At 45.8% G+C, this 21078-nt stretch overlaps 1 pseudogene; it reads right to left on the minus strand.

Moving 5' to 3' along the window:
• Window positions 1-269: 269 nt before the first annotated feature.
• LOC123612818 (ferritin light chain pseudogene) lies at window positions 270-1553 on the minus strand (annotated as a pseudogene).
• Window positions 1554-21078: the final 19525 nt, after the last annotated feature.

Below are 21078 nucleotides of genomic sequence, written 5' to 3' on the forward strand. Positions count from 1 at the left end.
CCCAGTGTCCACCTGTCCTGAGAGGCACACTCCCCCAGTCTAGAAGCTTTCCCCCTCACTCTGGTTTGAATGATCTCCAGACACATCCTAAGCCAAGAGTCATGAGACACAGTCATCCCTCTTCACATTCTGTTTGACCCACTCTGTTTTTAAGTTTTTAATTTCAAAAAACATCCAGGCTTGTCTAGCACAGGGAACTATATTCAGTACTTTGTAATAGTCTATAATGAAAAAGAATTGAAAAGGACTGTATGTATGTAATACATATATAAAACTGAATCACTATGCTGTACACCAGAAATTAACACAATATTGTAAACCAACTATACTTTATTTTTTGTTGTTGTTGTTGTTGTTGCAAAAAGCTTTATTGTTTCCATTTGGTCCAAGGCTTGGGAGAGGGCTCCAGGATGGTTAAAAGCTGATTGGTGACTGCAGAGAGGCTTCAGGCAGAAGCCCTGACACCAGAGGGGCTCCATAAAGGCTGCTGGGTTGCAGAGGCTCCTAGTCGTTCTTGAGGGTGAGCCATTCGAAGAGATACTCGCCCAGCCCAGCCTGGGGAACAGACAGCCTACGGAGGTTAGTCAGGTGGTCGCACATCTTCTTGTTGAGTTTCACCTCCTCATCCAGGAAGTGGTTCTCCAAGAAGTCACAGAGATGTGGGTCTGCGCGGGCAGAACCCAGGGCATGCAGATCCAAAAGGGCCTGGTTCAGGTTCTTCTCCAGGACAATAGCAGCTTCCATAGTGTCCTGGGTTTTCCTGCACATCCTGGAAGAGGGCGCGGCCGCCGCGCTGGTTTTGCGTTTTTAAGAGATGCTCCACACCCTCACACTTCTCCTCAGCCAATTCGTGGAACAAGTGGCCAACATCCTCCAGAGCCACATCATCGCGGTCAAAATAGAAGCCCAGAGAGAGGTAGGTATAGAAGGCCCGCAGATGCATGTTGACCAGGTGGTTGACAGAGGCCTCAACCTCGCTGGAATAATTCTGACAAATCTGGGAGCTCATGGTTGATCGGTAATAAGGAGTTAAGCTCACAAAACGGTGTTGGCTGGTCCCAGAGGCTCAAGATAGCACAGTGGCTGGTTCTGAAGGATGCGACTGGAAAAAAGGTTGAAGGGTGGTCGGAGGCTGGAGTAAGGGCCGTCCAAACACTGTTGAAGCAAGAGACAGATCCGCAGGACTGCCAAATGCACTGTTATACTTTTTTTTTTTTTTTAAATCCAGGCTTCTCTTAAAATTTTCAATGGTCTGAAAAATGGGCATGTTAGCAGCAAAGCACCAGAGCTCAGATGCTGCAGAGTTTAGATGGGACACAAGTGTGCGAGTTCCCTCAGCCCCTCCCAGCCGGCCTCTCTCACTCCCTAGGTCTCCCTGGCCTCTGCTAGCCTTTGAGTTTGTGCCCCTGCTAGCTCACCTCGGACTCAGATCTCCACTGCTCCCTGGTCCACATCCTTCCGTGCCTCTGTGTCCCTTCTCCAGAAAGCCCTCAGATAGGCTGCCTAACACCTATCCTCTCCCTTCTAGGTCAAGGGCCAGTAAACTGTGGCCCATGGGTCATTCCAGCCCATCACCTATTTTTGTACTGCCTGCAAGCTAAGAATGAGTGTTAGATTTTTAAACAGTTGAAAAAAAATCAAATCAAGCATAATATTTTGTGACACATGAACAGATGTCTAGAGACAAAACTATATTTCAGTGTGAAAATCCTTACAGGGAGATGTGAGCACACAGCCAAAAGAGATGCTAACTCTGGTTCTTTAATTTTGCAATTGAAGAAAATGAGGTTAAACAGAGAGTAAGCAGCTTGCCCAAGGTCCCTCTGTAAGTTAGTGACAGACGTGGAAGTAGAATCCTTTCCCAGCTCCCACTTCTTTGCACTTTGCTCTCCCATTTTCTCCCCTTCTCATTCATTTAACAAATGTTGCGGAGCCCCTACCAGATGCCAATCTCTGCTCTAAGTGCCAGGCACACAGCAAGTGAGAGACAGACACACATCCTGCCTGCCAGAGATTCCACTGTGGGGAGGAGACAGAATACACACATCAGCAGATCAATCAGTTGAATGATTGGAGCAAGCTGTGGGCCCCCAAAGGAAGTAAAGCAGAGAAAGGGCCAGTGTAGCTTGGCAGCACTCAGGTAGGGTGTCCAGGGAAGACCACTCTGAGCAGATGACCCATGAGGGGACCCGGAGAGAGGAGCCAGCCTCACAGACTGGAGAGGAAGATTCCAGGCAGAAGGAATAGCAACAGTCAGGCCATGTTCTGTGTGCTTCCTCCAAGACCCACCTCCTCCCTCCGCTCTGAACCAGAGAACTGCACGCTGGAAGGTAGTTTGAGACTATTTATGTTTTGTGGTTTTGTTCTGGATTTTGCTTGGTTGGTGCCGCCTGCTGCACTAGATGGAAGCGTCCTGAAAGGAGGTGCTGTCGGGGGTCTCATTCGCATGTCCCCATTGCCCAGCCGGGTGCTGCTATCAGTTGAAGGGGAAAGCGGTGGGGAGGAACTCGCGAAGATGTGGAAAGTGAGACAGTTTCTTTCTAAGCACTCAACTGGCAGTAAATGAGACCCTGTAAGATGCCAGTTGGTTACCAAAAAGTAACACAACCTCCCTCTCAGCCCCATAATTGCTGCACTTAATTCTTTAAAGGATTATCCCTGAGACGGGGGAAGGGAGGGAGCCCAACCTGGGAGTTCTGGCAGCCATACAACCTCCCCTGAGGCAGCAGGGAGGCCTGAGGACCCCGAGTGCCTCAGCAACAACTGAGTTGGGAGCCTGAAAGCCTGCGTTGTAGCCCTATCTCTGCCCTTGAGTGACTGTGTGACCTTGGGTGGGTATCCTGCCCTCTCTGGGCCTCAGTTCTCTCATCTGTGCAGTGAATGAGAATGGACTAAGAAGAGTGGTTTCAAACTCTTCTTCAGGGAGCCCTAGAGTCCCAAAGATGGGTTCTTAGGGCTGCCTTGTGGGAAGGGGCAGAAGATAGGACAGTTAGAAGTGGAGCCTCCACTCTTTTCAACCGGAACAGCCCTTCTTTAATTTGTTTCACACTGAGTTTCTTCATGAGGAGGTGCTGTGTAGTAATAATGAAAATAAACACTGAGCCCTCACACGATGTTGGGTGGATTACATGCGCTTGTGTGTGCAAAGCTCTTAGTGCAGTAACCCTGCATGGTATTTGTATCATGAGGATGTACATTTTATAGATGAGGAGAATAAAGCACTGAACTGTTAAGTAACCTGTCTAGGATCTGAACTAGGATGCAAACGCTTATGGTCAGGTCCCTTTTAATTGTCCCTTGATTCAGAGGACAGATGTTTTGCATTAAACTAACAAACTCTTGATTTGAGGGTTCTGCTACTTACTAACACTGTGGCCTTGGGTACCTGGAGGGTTATTGAAGGAGATAGTGCACGTGAGATGCTGAACCTGGTACTTGGCTTATGATAAAGTCTGAATAATCGTTGTCTATGATCATGGTTACTAGTATTTTAATTTCATGTGAAACTGATTCCACTCCTAAAGTGTGTTTGGAAAGGGCTGGAGTAAATGATCCCTAAAGATCTTGCAGCCCTGGCAATCTCCCTCTCAAAGGGAGGGATGTGGCACCTTGCTGCTCGGGGGGTTGAGGGAGATGCTGGCTGGTATAGAAGCTTCCATTAGTTTTTACAAAATGAGAAAAAGAAGGACAAGCCAGTGAGATTTAAAAAAAAAAATTTAACTTTATTTCATTTAAAGGACTGTACTTGACTCAGAGATGAAAACTTATCTAAAAACAAAAATGCCTGGCAATTGTTGAACCCTGGCTGTGTCCTGGACGACTGACAAAGATGTTCCTGTTTAATTCTCACAACACCCCCCAATAGTTGAGAAAGTTGAGGCTTAGCACAGTCAACTCATTTGTCTGAGGTCTCACTGCTGAAACGTGGCAGAGCTGAGACACACGGAGGCCTCAGGACACAGAGCTCTGCCCTCTCAACCAATATACTGTCTGCCCACTTTTATGTTTAATGGCTTTAGTTTGCATGCGACAAGATTCACCCATTTAAAGTGTAGAAGTCAATGGGGGAGGGTATAGCTCAAGTGGTTGAGTGCATGCCTATCATGCACAAGCTCCTGGGTTCAATCCCTAGTACCTCCTCCAAAAATAAATAGACCTAATTACCTCCCCACCCCTGCCAAAATAAAATAATTGAATAATGCAATAATAAATAAATTAAATATTAAAAAAATTAAGTGTACAAGTCAATGGCTTTCAGTTTATTTACAGAGTTATGCAATGATTGCCCTCATATAGTTTTAGAACATTTTTACCACCCTGCCCCACCCGCCAATTTCATACCCACCAGCAGTCTCTCCCCAGTCCCCATCCTTCACCACCAGCCCTTGCCAACCTCTAATCTGCTCTCTGGTTCTATAGACTTGCCTCTATGGGACATTTGAAATAAATGGAATCATACACTATGAGTTCTTTTGTTACTGGCTTATTTCACTGAGCATAATGTTTCTGAGGTTCATTCATATGGTTGCATGTATTATAGTAGTGCTTCGTTCCTTTCTGTGGCTTACTGATAATTCCATTGAATGGGTGTACCCCACTTTGTTATCCCTTCATCAGTTGATGGACTTTTGAGCTTTTTCTACATTTATAGCTATTAGGAATAATGCTGCTGTGAACATTTGTGTATGAGGGGGTTTTGTTTTGACGTGTTTTCATTTCTCTTGGGTAGAACGGCTGGGTCATATGGTAACTCTAGCCTTAGCGTTTTGAAGAACTGTCAAACTGTTTCCCAAAGCGGCCTTTTTGCATTCCCACCAGCAGCATATGAGGTTTCCAGTTTCTTTACATCCTTGACAACACTTGTTATTATTTGCCTTCTTGATTATAGCCATTCTAGCAGGTGTGAAAGGATCCGGCACTGGGGTTTTGATTTGCGTTTCCCTAATGACTAAAGATGTTGAGCGTGAGCAGTTTTTCATGTGCTTATTGACCAGTTTTTTTGAAGAACTGTCTTTGCAAATCCTTTGCTCATTTTTTAAAATTGAAGTGTAATTGATTTGCAATGTTGTATTAGTTTCAGGTGCACAGCAAAGTGATTCAGTTATACAGATATATATGTATTCTTCTTCAGATTCTTTTCCATTACAGGTTATAACAAGATATTAAATATCATTCCCTGTGCTATACAGTAGGTCCTGATTGGTTATCTATTTTGTATATAGTAGTGTGTATATGTTAATCCCAAACTCTGAATTTATCCCTACCCCACCCCTTCCCCTTTGGTAACTGTAAGTTTATTTTCTATGTTTGTGCATCTACTTCTGTTTTGTAAATAAGTTCATTTGTATCATTTTTTTAGATTCCACATATAAGTGACATCATATGATATTTGCCTTTCTCTGACGTACTTCACTTACTATGATAATCTCTAGGTCCAGCCATGTTGCTGGGAATGGTGCCTGTTTTTAAATTAGATTGTTTGTCTTTATATTGTTGAGTTGTAAGAGTTCTTTATATATTCTGGATGCAAGTTCCTTACTAGATATACAGTTTACAAATATTTTGCCCATTCTGTGCATTGTCTTTTCACTTGTTTGATAGTATCATTTAAAATGCAAAAGTTTTTAATTGTGATGTCTAGTTTATCAATTGTTTTTCTTTTATTGCTTTTGCTTTCAGTGTCGTATCTAGGAAATCATTTGCCTAATCCGCAGTCAATAAGATTCACCCCTGTATTTTCTAAGAGTTTATAACCCTTTAATTTAGGTCTATATTCCATATTGAACCGTTTTGTATATGATGCTATATGAGGCTCCGAATTTGTTCTTTTTTATTTGCCTATCTAATTGTCCCAGCACAATTTGTTGAAAAGATTATTATTTCCACAATGAATTATCTTAGCGCCCTTATCAAAATCAATTGACCATAAATGTAAGGGTTTATCTCTGGACTCTCAATTTTCTTCCACTGACCCGCGTGTCTAGCCTTATGCCAGTACCACATGGTCTTGATTACTGTAGCTTTGTAGTAAGTTTTGAAATGGAGAAATATGAGTCCTTCAACTGTGCTCTTCTTTTTCAAGATGATTTTGGCTTATCTGGGTCCCTGGCATTTCCATTTCCATATGAATTCTAGAACTAGCTTGTCAAATTCTGAGAAAAAAAAAAAAGGTCCCGTTTTTAGAAGTGTTCTTTCTCTCATGAAATAAGGTGGTAGAAGACAGTGATTGAATTTTTAAATGACTTTACTTAACCAAAAAAAAAAAAAAAAAGAAAGAAAGAAAGAAAGTAAAGCCATCTTGTTTTGGGCCCCTAAAATTGTGAGGCATTTTAACAATATGTGAAATCCAGAAGTGACTTAGAAAGTTCTGGAGAAGGAGTCAGATTTGGGGGTAAGTTGGAGAGAGTGAACTTCTGGTGAGGAGGAGGAAGATGAGGAACAGAGATGGCATCAAGCGGGACGTTGTTGTAACGGGTACATCTTGGAGTGTCTGAAGCACTGAGAGGTGGCATGGAAGCCTCTATTTGCATGAAAGTCCCAAGAGACTCCTGGGAAAATAGTTACCCTCTACCAAGGGACCTAGATCTTGGCACCAGGAAGCCACCACTTGTCAAGATGAGGGAAAGGAGTGACTTGGGGTACAGCTGAATGTCTGATACTCAGATACAGATAATACTGACTGAGTGCTTACCCTGAACTAAGCACTTAAGATGCACCTCATTTGATGCTTACCACAATCTTGTAAATTCACATCATATTATTTAATTGACTAATACAGCACTGTCCAATAGAAATGCCATGTGAGCCACAATGTGATGTTAAATTTCCAGAAGCCACATTTAGAAAGTAAAAAGAAACAGAAAAAGAAACAGTACAAAGAAACAGTACAAGAAATTCATTTTGGTAGTGTATTTTTATTTAATTCAATATATCCAAAATGTTACCCTCTCCAACATGTAATCAATATTTAGATATTTATTAGGATATTTTCCATTCTTTTCTTCTCACTAACACTTTAAAAGCCAGCATGTTTTTGTACGTGTCCAGCACGTCTTGACTCAAATGCTAAAATTTTCATCAGCGATATTTGATCTGTGTTTAAAGTTCACAAAATTGACAGTTGAAAAAGTAGCTTCACATTCCCGAGTTATTTCCAGCATACTTAAAGGTGAACCAAGGATGTGCTTTTAAATTTCAAATAATAAAAATGAAATAAAATTTAAAATTCATTCCCTCTGTCACAGTACTCGGATTTCAAGTGCTCTGTAGCCATGAATGGTTAGTGGCTATTGCTTTGGACACGCAGCCCAACACTCCTGTCACACTGTGTCAGGAGGGCAGGGAGGGGTCAGCCTGTTGACCCTGTATCCCCTGCATTGTGTGGGCACTTAGTAGGTATTCCATAGATGTTTCTTGAATCATGCATTAGTGGATGCACTGACAAGCAAATTGAGCTAATGGACATATGAAATAAGTAGTAAACCAACAACTAAACTAAACTAGGCCAAATGCCTACAGCTTGTAAATGACAAGGAGGGAATTCAAAGCCAGGTCTGACTCATTCCAAAATCTACTGGCTGCAAAGAACATATGTGAGTATAGGGGGAAAAAAGACAGAAAACTGACCATCAAGCCAAGGACCTTCAGGGTGTCTGCAGTGTCCTGCCAGCCCTCCGTAGGCCCCTCTCGCCCACCTACCCTCCCTGACCTGCTGTACCACCTTCCCTTGGCCAAGCTCCGGGAGTGCTCCAGGAGCCCAGAAGCTGAAAGGCTGGTAGGAGCAGGTGACACTGTGGACGTGGTGACAGCCGGCCACGCGAAGCACAAGAGTGAAACCCTGGGCACAGGAAATGGGCACCAGCTGCGCAGACAGAGCCCTCGTTTGTCTTGAAATCTGTAAGACTGACTTCATATCTGGTCACAAGTCCTGGAGCTGGCCCAAACAGGAACGAGAAGCCAAGGGAAGACTTCAGTTTCAGTCACAGGACTTCAGAACTGGAAAGAATTGGAGGGATCAGCTTATCCAAAATATTCATTCTGTAGAACAGGAAACTGAGGCCCAGAAAAGGCAAAGGCAAGGGCCCATGCATCGTGACACAATGGTCTCTTTAAAAGGGAAGGTCACATCTTAATTTTCCTATTGCTGATGATAGTACTACTTCTTCTCTCTAAAACAGTACCAGCTCCAGGTTCTCTTCCAGCCCCTGCTAATGCTTCTGTTACCCCCTTAATGCTGGACCCCAGTGTTCTTAGCGGAGTAGCCACATTGCCGGGAATTTCAGCGGGTCCTGCCTTGAGCTTTGACTGGCTGTTCTCTCTGCCAGAAAGGCCTTTCCGCTCGTGCTCTTTTCTACTCCACCTCTCATAGTCTCAGCCTTGCTAGAAAAACCCACCCTTCAAGGCCAAAGTCAAATGTCACTCTTTCAGTGAAGTTTCCCCTATTCCCCTGAACTTGTGTATCTCTTCCTGCCCTTCTTCCTGGCTTTCCAGGGGAGCCACTGGATGATGGAGAAACCCAAGTGGTCTCAGGGGACCATAGGAAGGCCACTGTGGCTGATCCCCAAGGTAGAGGGGAGGTTGTGGAAAGAAAGCTCGGGGCTGGATGGGAGAAGGGGGAAGGCTGTAAACAGTTGAGAAGCGAGGACATGGAGGACCTGCTGGCTCTGCCTGGAGTGGAAGCCGGGAGACCTGGTCCTGTAACAAGGGCATTTCTTTGGGGCTCCCATTTGATCCCATGTTCACAAAGAGATGGAAAACATCGCTGAAGACATGATCCCTGGCCTCCCAGAACTTCAGCTCCAATAGAGGAGACTCTTTTATTCATTCATTCACCCAACCAGTGCTCACTGAGAACTTTACCTTGTGCCAGGCACTGTCATAGGCACAGAAGATGAAAGCCGGTTTGTGAGTGTGAAAGTGAGTGTGTGTGTTTGGAGAGGGGAGAGGGTAAGCAGGTAGCCATTAATTCTTTCAATGTGCTAAGCACTGTCCCGTATGCTAGGCATACAACTGTGCAGGAGGCAAGTATGTTCCTGCCTCAGGAAGTCCCTGTTCTGGTGAGAGAAGACAGACATTGAGTAAGTCATGACAAGTTTGACAAGTGCAGGGCATTTTATGAAAGGAGAATAAGAAGCACTACGGGAACATGCAGCAGGAAAGCCCAGCTTGATCTGGGGCCTCCGTGATGAGGTGACATTTCATCCACCCCTTAAAGATGAAACGCAAAGATTTCAAAGATGAAAGGTGAAGTAGAAAGTGCTGGGAGCACAGCAGCAGGGCACAAAATGTCTGCAGGGTTTTAAGGAAGGCCTCTTGGAGGAAGTAGCATCCAATATCACCTACGTAGGTGTATAGTTAAACATGGAAATAGACGAGAAACAATGAGAACCTGTAAGAGAAGGTCTGGACATTCCTGAGGAAGTGATATTTGATCTAAGGTCTGAAACCTAAGTGGAAGTTAACTGGTGAGAAGTGAAAGATGTGTTCCCAGCAAATGGACGAGCATGTGCAAAGGCCTTGGGGTGGGGAGTATGGTTCTCTGAGAACCACATTCCTCTCCAAGCCCTTTGATGAGGATTCATAGGTTCAAACCATCAGTGAGAGCAGAGAGCTGGTGCTGGAGACCGTCCAGTGTGCTGCTGTGCTCCCTGGGACCTAATCGTGGACCAAGAGCATCTGAAGGAACTTTAGAGATCATTGAATTTAGCATCATTCACCCCCCACCCCCACCCCACCCTTTCCTGAAAGAATTGAGACTCAAAGAAAGCAAGGGACTTTATCAAGGTCACAGATAATCATGCTAATTAATCACTTAATAGGACCACCGTGCTAAGCACTTTGCTAATCACCACAAGGCAGAGACAATTATTGGTCTCCCGTGACAAAGGAGGAAGCTGAGGCTCCTGGAGGGGATCTTGACTAGGGTCACATAGCTACAAATTTCCAGAGATTTGAAACTGAGGTAGCTGACCCCAGAGCCTACACTCCTATTCAGCGGTACTCTTGGCCTCAATCTGGCAGAACTTGGCCAGAACCCAGGTTCTCTAACATTCAGCCTCATACTTCTGTCTTTAGAATAGAAATTCAGCCTGGCCTCTCAGGAGGTCTCTCCACCTCTGAGCCAGAACTGACCAACTTCAGGTGGGTCCACCCCTAACTTGCAAGTTACCAAGCCAAGTACAGGTGCAGGGGCCCATGGCTCCGGCCACCTGCCTTCCCTTCCCATCCCTTCCCTTCCCACAAGGAAGGTGCTTCCACTTCCCAGCCCAAGCTCCATCCACAGCACCCTAACTCCTGCCCAGCAAACAGCACCAACTTGGCCTCCCTTAGACACACCTAGGGATGCACTGCCAGCCTTTGGAGGAAGACAGCTGGCAGAGGCCTGCTGCACAGGCCTAGGAAGCTATGTGGGGCTTTTGAGCAACAAAAAACAAGATCTGGGTGCCCAGAGTGTGATGGGGAAGTAGGGGTTACAGGCTTAGGGTGAGCTGTCCCTTTGGCTCCACAGACTCTTGGCCCCGTGGGGAGAATGCAGCTGGAGGAGGGGCAGGGTGGGGCCTCATAGCTCCAGCCTGAGGTGTATCCTAACTGCAGGCAATCCTGGAGTTACTGCTAAGTCCCCCTCTCTGTCCCCATGAGCCGGCTTTCGAGCAGGACTGACTAGTAGTATATTCCTTGTACCCTTGCAATACACACAGCCCCCACCTCTGCCTCCTCCTGAGCCCTTACCTACTAATGACCCCCAGCCCCTGCCAAAATCACGCCATCCCCACCTTGGGTCGTGCCCCAACTTGTGCAAACCACAGGCCTGTGTACTGTGCTGAGGCAGGATGAGTCAGGGGCAGAACTCAAAGTGCTGAGCCCTGGGAAGCTGCTCTGATCAGGGAAGAGGAAGCTCCTCGGCCCAAGAGGAGTGAATCAGGCAGGAGTGGCTTGGATCCTGGTTTCCGGCCTCTACCCGGCAAATACCTGTAGCAGGACAGGAGGTGAGGGGGCTGGGATCTGGCACCCCTGGTCTTGGATCAGGCAGCATTGAAGTCCATTTTTCCAGGAAAATATGTAGATATCATCTCCAGAGTGGCTGGTTCTGCAGTTTGCTTATGGGGAGGCATGTAAGAAGGCTATGTGTGTGTGTTTATGTATGTGTTCATGTGTGTGCACGTTCATGTGTCGTGTGTGATAGGTATGTGTGTCTCTGATGGGCACACCTGTCTATACATACATCTGTGTTTGTGTCTCTGAGTGTGCAATGTCTACATCTGTGTGTGAATGTGTAGGTCACTCTGCCTGTGTCTCTGTGGCTCTTGTGTGGTCTGTATGTCTGTCTTTCCCTCTGTAACTTGTCTAAGCACAGCAAACAAGAGGCCCCAAGCTTGGCCTCGCCATATGATTCCAGAATATGTCATCTCAACCACCACATGTGACTGTTAGTCCCATGAGGACAGGCACCACTTCCCATTCTTCTCACTGTTGTGAGAACATAGTAGATACTCAGTACATACCTGTTGAATCAGTATCTCAGAGAGGCCCCCACCTGGCCCAGATGTCCCAAAGAGGAGGCCCAAGGTGGGAGAGGAACTTCAACCAGGTTGATCCCATTCCTAGCTCAGGACACAAGTCTCAGCGACCTCTCTAACCCTCAGACTTTTGTTCAGTGTGCCCCTCTGCCTTGGTCAAAAGTCAGAAACAAAGCTCTGAGTTCTGCTGTACCCTTGCTGTGTGACCTTGAGTAGGTCCCTTTCCCTCTCTGGACCTCAGTTTTCCGATCTGTTAAAAGAGCAAGTTGGGTTTACAGACAGCAGGGACCACATCCAGTCTCAGCCTGGTGTGGTTTTTACTTTCAAGCCCTTTGCTCAGTGAGCCCTACCCATCCAGACATTGGATTGATTTAATTGCCTCTATCGGATTCTTCTCCCACTCCTTGTACAGTGTTCCGTGATCCCAGCTCAGGCTGTGAACAGAGGTCCCAACCGAGTCCTGCTCTTCAAGTCATCTCGCTGTTGCTGTGAGTGCCCATTGGTAACCCCCAGGCATTATAATTAAGATCCCCTTTGCTAGAAACCCTTTGGTTGACATTTCTAGGCTTGGGAAGGGAACATCTTGGGGAAGTGGTGATGAAAAATGCAGTCCTCTACCACCTTGGCCTCTGGGCCTCTGGGCCTCTGGGAGTGGGAGCATTCTACCAGCTGATTTTTCCAGAGAGAGCTGGGCTGAGGGGAGGGGTGGGGCAGAAAGGTATTGCTGATGAACATGCTAAAATTTTAAGTATTTCAGGTGGGAAACTTCCCTAGATGTATTACTGCTTCCCTGCCTTCCCAAACAAGAGGCTAAGCATGACTTCATCTCTACTTGATGACTCAGGGCCATTATAAAACATTAATGATTGAGCTGAGTCTTAATGCTGAGGGGGTCCTCAAGGGCCGTGAAGGTATGTTAGGCTGTTCGCTCCTGCACCGAAAGAGCCAGGCTTTTCTTTTTCATATTTTTTCTTTGTTCATTGGCAGAGTGTCAGCTGTCACTTGCTTCAGAGACCCTTCTCTCTCTGTTCTGTACAGCAGTGATTCTGTGAGATAAATCCATGTCTACACTGTGTAGAAAATGTGTACATATACCATCTCAGCAAGGAGCTTTCCTCTGAGTGAAATACGTGGTAGAATTCATTGTGGCTACTCTGAAGCCTTTTTTTCTCCAGCATTTTTTAGCCCTGTGACCCTAAAAAATATCTTTCTGTGGCTCTGATCTATAAAATGGGACAAATAATAGTATCTGCCTCATTAGATTATTGCAACTAAACATGAGGTTATATGTGACTTAAGCACTTAACGCGTTGCCTGGCAATAGTAGCTAACCAATACATATTATTTGTTTTATTCTTAGTATTCTTGTCTGAGTTTTGGGTCAGTGATATTGCTGGATAGCTACTTGAATTCTGCATGACTAAGATGACTCATTCCTAAAGAATGCTTTGAGTTGCAAATAACAGAAAATCCAGCTAACAGTATCCTAAACAAATAAGTATTTGTTTTTATAATATTATAAGAAACACACAGGCAGACAACTGATGACATTAGTTCAGTGCTCAATGATGTCAAAATTGGTGTCACTGCAATTCTTTTGGCCCCTGCCTCATGGTCACAATGTGGCTGCTGTAATCCCAGTCATCACATCCTCTTTCAATGCAGGAAAAGGGAGATAGGGTGTCCTGGCTATGTCTGTTTTCACAGATGTCTCTTATGTTTCCTTTTCCAGCGGATTTCTCCTTGTTTCATGGTTTAGAACTAGGTCACATGACCACTGTCAATGTAAGGAATTCTGAAGAACATGAAACAGAGGTGTCATGATTAGCTTAAACCAAACATCACATCTCTCTTGAGACTTCCCACACTACTTCCTGCCATCATCCTCCAACCAGTATTCTGTTAGTGAAGAAGAGGAAAAAAGGATATTGAGTCAGCAGCTAACATTGTTTATCCCAGTAACTATTATCTTTTTTTTTTTTTTTGGTCTCAGTTAGGAAATTTTGATGGAAAGTAACCGAAACCCAAATTAGATTGGCTTAAGCAAAAATAAATAAATGGATAGACAGAGAAATTAATAGAAAGAAAAAAGAAAGAAAGAAGGAAGGGAAATAATAAAAATAATTGATTCCTGATAAGTTCAGGAATAGTTTGGCTTTAGGTAAATCTGGGGCCAGGTGTGCAAACAACATAGACAAAAGAGTGCCCTTCTCCACCTTTTGTCTGTTTTCCTTTGCACTTGCTTGAGAATCAGGTAGATTCTCCTCACCCAATGGTGCCTAGAAGCTCCAAGCTCTCATTCACCCCAGCTCTTGTCAGGCAGGAAAGAGAATGAGTCATTTCTCCCTGTCACTACAGGTAAAAGTTCCAGGATGAAAGCTGGTTGGCTGTGATTGTCTCCCAGGCCCATCGCCTAACCAATCATGGTGACCATAGGGAATTCAAGGCTCTAATTGGCAAGGCCAGGTCTCAGCCCCAACCCTGGAGCCTAGGCTGGGTCAGCTGTCCCCAAACCACTGCTTAAAATTGAAGGTTAGAGTGGACTGGACCCCTCATGAAAATCAGATGTGGAACCAGAGGAAGGGGGAATGGAGCAGGCATAGAGCTTTGCAGTTTCACCATAGACCTATGAATTAGGAAAAGCAGGGATTCTGGCTTTCTGGTGTTTCCCCTACACCACATCCTCAGCTGACCAACAACTGGTCCATCGAGGAATCGTCCAGAGCCACGGAGCCATGGGACAAGCTAGCTAGAGGGACCGCCAAGAGAAACCACTGATTCCACATCGTACTTATAAAGCTCCTTTATCTCCATTGCCTTGTTAGAGCTTTACACTGCCCTGTGAGGAGGGCAGGCCTAGAAATGGGTTCATTTTACTGGAAGAGAAGAGGAGGAAGTTAAGGAGTGATAATAGCTGCTGTCATCTCTCCAGTGCTTACCTTATGCCCAGCCCTGCATTGTCTCACTCATCTCTCAACAATGCTGTGAAGAGAGAACTATTAGCGCTACCATTCTTCAGACAGGTATCTCAGAATCAGAAGAGTTAAACAACTTGCCCAGGGTCACACAGCTAATAAGAAAAGAAGCTGGGGCTCGTGGCAGGGACTCTTGACAAAACTGGGCCCTACACAAAGGAACCTGCATCTAAACTGGGTTCTTAGTAAAAGCAGACCTGCCCACTGCAATCGGAGGATCAGAGGATCAGAGGGGTAGACATTTCTGGTGCCTGGTGCAAGCTGGTAGAGGCAGGGATGAATGTCAGGAAGGCAGCTCCAAGAAGCATCACCAGAGTCAGGCCCTTTTTCCTGCTTTCATGACACCTGGAATCATGCCCCCTCTGCTTGTTTCCTGCCTGCCCCCAACCTCAACGTTATCTCTTCCTGAGAGCTTCAGCCCAAAGGACTGTCCCCAAACTCCAGAAATCAGCCCAGGAGAAAAGATTTGGCCTGGGATTCTGGGAACCTACATTTAAGTCTCTATCTCTAACTCTATGGATGAACCTAAGAAAAGTCCCTTTTCTGGGCCTCAGTTTCCCCATCTGCAAAAGGAGTTAGTTGGACTCAGTAAACTCTAAAGCCTCTTCTGGCTCCAGCTAGAATCACTGTGTCAGTTTCCAAGATTTCTCCACCCCTTACCTTAGCTTCAGATTTCTTGCCTAGGGGAAGAGCTAAGGCAAGTCACTACAGCTCTGCTCTCTCACACAGCAGAGAGGCGGAGGGGCATGTCTCCCAGCCCAGCAAGGGAGCTTACCTAACCTCAGCTCAGCAAGCTGAGAAAATCCTTGAGAACAAAAAGAGGAGAGGACCTGAAGAGGGAGGAGATTGAGTGAGTCTCTCCCTGTCTGGCTGAGCCAACTTTAACCCCTTCCATGCCTCCCTCAGAAGCAGGAGGGCCAGCAGGGTTTCAGGGCAGGGCATGCTTGTGCATCTAGGAATTGCTCTGCCCCCAAAGCCAACTTTCCGTAAGTTGCTCCCATGGAGCAGCTGCAGCTGGAGATGCCATTTGTCATTCATAGACCCAGACATGAGACCTCAGAGGTGGGAAGAGTCTCACTCTATCATTTGCAAGTCAGGAGGCTGAGGCCAGAGATGGGGAGGAACTTGCCCCAAATCACACAGCTTTAGACTCGCAGGAAAGAGCCTGGACTAGCACAGTGCCAGACACATAGACTAATAGAATTTTTTGAACAGTAGGAACCTCAACCTCCTTGTCTATACCATATTGTCTCTTGGGATTCTTGAACCAAAGTTTCCATCCCCAAATTAGAAGCAGATTGTTGAGGCCTGCCCATTAATTCCTCACTTGAACCTGGAGTGACTAATTCTCCCAGGAGTGTGGGATCAAACCCACTGTGGCTATTAAAATTTTACTATAAAGCCCAGTGCCTTGGGGCTGTGCTTTCTTATTAGCTCTGGAACAGGGCGAAGCCTGCAGAGTCAGATTGAGCCAAGAATGCAAGGGTTGGAGTCCCTTCCCCGAGAAGCTCTCTGGGCAGCCCTCGTCCTGCTAGAGGCATCCTGGGGGGCACCTTCTGAAAAAGGAAGTTGTTTTTCCTGTACCAACCACAGTCATAGACAGAGTGGGGATCCCTTTAGCCAAAAGAAGCCTGGACTAATAGAGATTATCCCCTCCCCAAAGGACCCGTACCCCTAACATTTCCCCCGTACAGTGGAAATTCCACCCTTAGTATGAAACAGATTCCTGGGTCTCCCAACAGCCTCTGTGAATGTGCACGTGACCATCAGAGGAAGAAGGGGTTGGAGGTCCAGACTTTTGGTAAATTTTAAGCAGTGGGCATATTTTGGGGCTGGAAAAACGGCCAGACTACATCAAAATTGAGAGCCTGCGACAGGAGGAGGACTCTGGGTGATCTGCATTTGGTAGTGGGGATGCAGCAGAGTTGATTGGTTAATCAAGGGACCAATAGGACTATGAGGTAGCATGTGTATTGAGAGCCTTCTTGGCCCAGCCTTCCAGCCTCCCCGTAAGGTGCCTGGGGACATACAATCTCCAGAGAGCATTTGTAACTATTGTAAGTGTCATTCTGTGCCTGGCATTGTGCAAAGCACCAGGGGTAAAGGGACAAAACCCACCTGGTTCCTGCTCCTGAGGACAAGGACAAGTGGGAAATATAAAGATCATCCTGTTATCATTTCAGATGTGCCTAAATCCCAATGCTGAGCCCTTCGGCAAACTAGCACCCTGCAGGGATCATGGAGCCTTGTTTTTACTCATCAGACATGTGTTAATGATACCCCACATGCCTCTCCCTCTCTCATGAGCACATCCAATCCATCAGCCCCAAAACTGCCCTTGACCCAGATGCTGCCTGTTATCCCCTGGATGTTTCCTCCCCTGCCTCCTCTCTTGACTCCCCGTAGTCTGTTCTCAAAGCAGCTAAAATTATTTGCTCTGATATATAAATCACCCTTCTAAAACCCTCCATGGACATTCCATGGCCCTTAGTGTGAAACACACACAATGTACCATGATCCCTGGACAAGACCTTCATACTCTGTCTCCTGCCTGCTGCTCATCTTTCCCCTTCTTCCTTCTCTTAGAAGATGGCACCCTCGTTCCTTTTTCTGGACCCCTGCAATTGCTGCTTCTTGGAGTGTTCATCCAGCTTGCTATTGTCCAGGTCTCAATTCAAAAATCACCTCCTCAAAGAGGCCCTCCTTGACTGCTCTAACCACAGCCCCTCCACCATCGCTCACTCTCCATCACATTCTTTTATTTTTAGCATCCTACAGCACTTACAGTAACTGAAATTATTTATTTGTTTCTATGTTTATTGTCTGTCAATGTCTTCCCACTAGAATGTACTCCCCTGGAGAGCAGTATTTCTTCCTTCTTTTATCACCACTATTTACCTTGCCCACTAGGACCCAGTGCCCAGTAAGGTCTCAAAAAAATTTTGTGGCCTCATTCAATGATGAGCACAGTGCTCAGACATACGTTTTGGAGAGGAATGTAGACTCTGAATCCATCTACCCATTTCTCAGCTGGAGAAATGGAGATTCAGAGGGAGACCAGGATTTGCCCAAAGTCATGCAATCCATCCAGTCATTCATATAAGCTGAGAGATGGATAAGAAGAGGTGAGGATATAAGGGAACTGCTAGTGTAAAGGGCTTGAGGTAGGACCTGTAGAGGAAAGCAAGCAGGAGTTGAATGAGGAGAAACATTATGAGGTGAGATGGTCAGGCAAGTAGAAGGCAGGCCATGGCTATGGGGCTTGGATTTTACTCTCACTGAAGCAGGGATGTGAATTACTCTGCCTGTTTGAGTAGGATACTCAGAGAGCATGGAATCCTGGAGACAATCAGGCACCTGAAGGAAGCCCAGAGTTGAGATGCCGGGGCTCGGCAAGTCCCACTGGATGTGTTTGCCAAGATATCAAAGGTGCCGTGGGCAGCAGTAGCCACCCGTCTGAGCCCCATTACTGCATGAGAACTGCACCCAGAGCCCTGTTAGTGCAAGCGCAGCCCTCGCTGTGTAATCACCCTGCCGCTACTGGCTCGCCACATGCCATGTTGTTGCTGCACAGTTAGTTACTCATACTGCGGGCTTTGGACCAATTAAGTGAGCAAAGAGGGTGGTTAATAAGGAGTAAACAATCCAAATCCTCATAATTATACTGAGGATTTGCTCTAATACATGTAAGCCAAGAGGTGGGAGTTGGGGCAGGAAGGAACATGGGGCCTCCTCTTTGTTCTGTATGGTCTGCCCTGCCAAAGTCTTTTCCACTCCACCCACCCTGTTTTGTACTCTGATAAGCCTGTCTGCTGATTTTCTTATTATTATTATTTTGGTGGAGGAGAGCATGCATGCTAGGTTCTACACTTTAGGATTATAGAAGAATAAATCAAAACCCCTGCTCTCTGGGAACTGACATTTTAGTCAGATAATCAACAGGTAAATAGCTATAAAATGTGTACGTGCTCTGAGGAACGTGGATGTGGTGTAAGGGGAATTGAGAGCCCCTGGTGATTGGATGTTAGTTCACATAATGCATCAGGAGAAGGCCTTTCTGACAAAGTGACATTTGAACCGAGACCTGAAGGAAATCAAGGAGTTGGCTGTGCAGTCCCTGAGGGAAGAGCATTTCATGCAAAGGGCATGGCAGCTGCAAAGGTCCTGAGACAGGCTTGCAGGGCAGGCCAGCATGGCTGGAGCAGAGCAAGCCGTAGGTTAGGACTGCAGGGCAGGGTCGGAGCTGCTTCCAGGTAGGGAGCAAAGCATGTGTGAAGGCCTCAGCAGAGAGACAAGGGCTTTCTGTTTTTTAAAGTCTTTTACCTCATTTGATCCTCAGAACAAAGCTGGAAGGGTAGATTTCTTTTTCCATTTGACAGCTTAGTTGCTGAAGCTCTAGAATGTCTAACAATTTAGCCAGAATCACACAGGAATATCCTGATTCAGGAACAGAAATCTGTGGTCGGCACTATTTTTTCAGGTCAGTTGGGAAGCTCATTCCTTTTGACACCGTGCCATCCATCGTGAGTTTCCAAAACCAGATCAGCTCCTGGGAAAGCCTCTGCGTGGGTTACAAAGTTCAAAGCAGAGCCGGGTGAAGCCGATTTGCCAGCCATGGTAGAGAATGCTCTGGGGTGTGTCTGTACAGAGAACAAACACACTGCGCGCAACTGTAGTATTTCAAACCAAGATGGCTAAAAACTTAGCTCTCGTCTTTTGGAGAAACACTAAGTTAGAATCCTGTTCTTGTCAGATTATAACTTAATATTTCTGGAATGAAATTCCTCTCCAATAGACGTCCTTTGGAATTCCTTCAAGAAGCTCCTGTAGAGTTCCAGATAAAGAGAATAATCTAAAAAGACAGTATCAAGGTTGCCATCTAGAAGACCAGATCCCCCCACAAGGAGCACATACAGATTTTGTGAAAGTTTTCACAGAATTTTCCTCAGGTCTGCCGTGGTTTGGCATTTGTCTCCAGGCCATTAACATTGACCGAATTCCTGCTATCACTGTTACCCTCCTTTTAAATTATTCAGTTTTGATTTGTCACTGTATCAAATGAAAGCAGCTGGATGGATTGTCACCAAATTTGGCAGGAATGTTTGTGAGCATCTTATATGACACGCAGGCTGTGTAGGAAACAAGATTTATTTTGCAGGACTCAAGTCGGGCGGAGGGCATCTTAAAGAGTGGGGAAGTCACCTTAGATACTGGAGGGGTGGCTGATCAACATAGAGAAGGCATAGTCCTCAGGAAGCTATAGAAAGAGAAACACAATGAGGAGTTTAAAATTTAACTCCCATATTGCAAGTCACAAGGGCAGACGCTCTGAATCACAGACACTGATTTGTGATGGGACTGGTTCTCCATGTAGCATGGTCCAGGGATCTGTCTCTTCATCGTGCTAATGATACCCGCAAACAACACATGGACCACACCTCCACCAGGCCTCTCCTGGAGCATTATGCCCGCATTACGATGATGGGGGCTTTTTGGTCTCCAAACCCCTTTACATTCTTACCTTTTTAGAAATTAACACTGAGAAAAACATTCTCAATCCTGATGGGGCAATTTATTATAAAAGTAACAATAAACCCATCACATAGTCATAAAGTATCCTTATGAAAAAGATTTTCAAAATAAAAAAAAAAAACAGTGAGGAGAGTGGCATTATTTTACATTTTTGCACATCTCTACATAAGACATTGGGGTTCTCCTCACTGCTTGTTGTGATGTTTTAAACCATGAAGCTTCTGAAAAACTCCACTGTGCATTCATGAGAAAATGAGAGTAAAAAAGGCAAGCAAGTTCTTAGTCACCAGGAAAATTACTTTGACCTTTTGGACCACATGCAAAGGTCTCTGGGACCCTCACGGTTCCCCGGGCCACTCCTGAGAACCACTGGTGTAGTTATTGCAGGTAAACTATTGGGAACATTGGGCAAGTCATTCAGCCTGTCTGTGCCTCAGCTTCCTTGCCTATAAAATGTGGGAGAATAAGAACTGTCACCATAAGACTCTTTCAACAATAAAATGACTTAATATGGATAAAGTACCTGAAACATAATAACACGCAATAACTCCTGGCTGTTACCATCAGCCTCTCAAGAGCCCAGCCCATGGGTTCGCCATCCCTCCAGTGCAGAGCACAGAGTAGGCGCTCAAGGGATCTTTTGAGAATAAATGAAGGCACACATGAACAATTCTCTTATGTCAGAAGTCTCTGCAGCCCTTCCTGGGACCAAGGGAAGTCAGTTTTCTTGCTCCTATTAAATAAGCTAAGCAGATCAGGGAGGCCCGGTGACTCATCAGAGTCACTTACCGTATCCCGCTTGCAGCCACTGTCTACCAAGCAGCCCTCCTCCACCCTGACACTCCCTTCACCTACAGGCCCCTAAGCACCCTGGGAATGGAGATTCTGTGATATCTGATTTTGCCCAGTGTGAGATGCACCCCATCTGCAAAGGACCTCAGCCTACAATATCTGAGCCCTCTCTTGCCTCTACCGTACCATCCAGAGGGTAGTTCCAAGTTATAATCACATATTAACTTATTCAATTATTCCCTGCCTCCCCACCTAGGTCAGGG

The sequence above is a fragment of the Camelus bactrianus genome, chromosome 3 (assembly GCF_048773025.1).
Source record: "Camelus bactrianus isolate YW-2024 breed Bactrian camel chromosome 3, ASM4877302v1, whole genome shotgun sequence".
NCBI classification, from domain to species: domain Eukaryota; kingdom Metazoa; phylum Chordata; class Mammalia; order Artiodactyla; family Camelidae; genus Camelus; species Camelus bactrianus.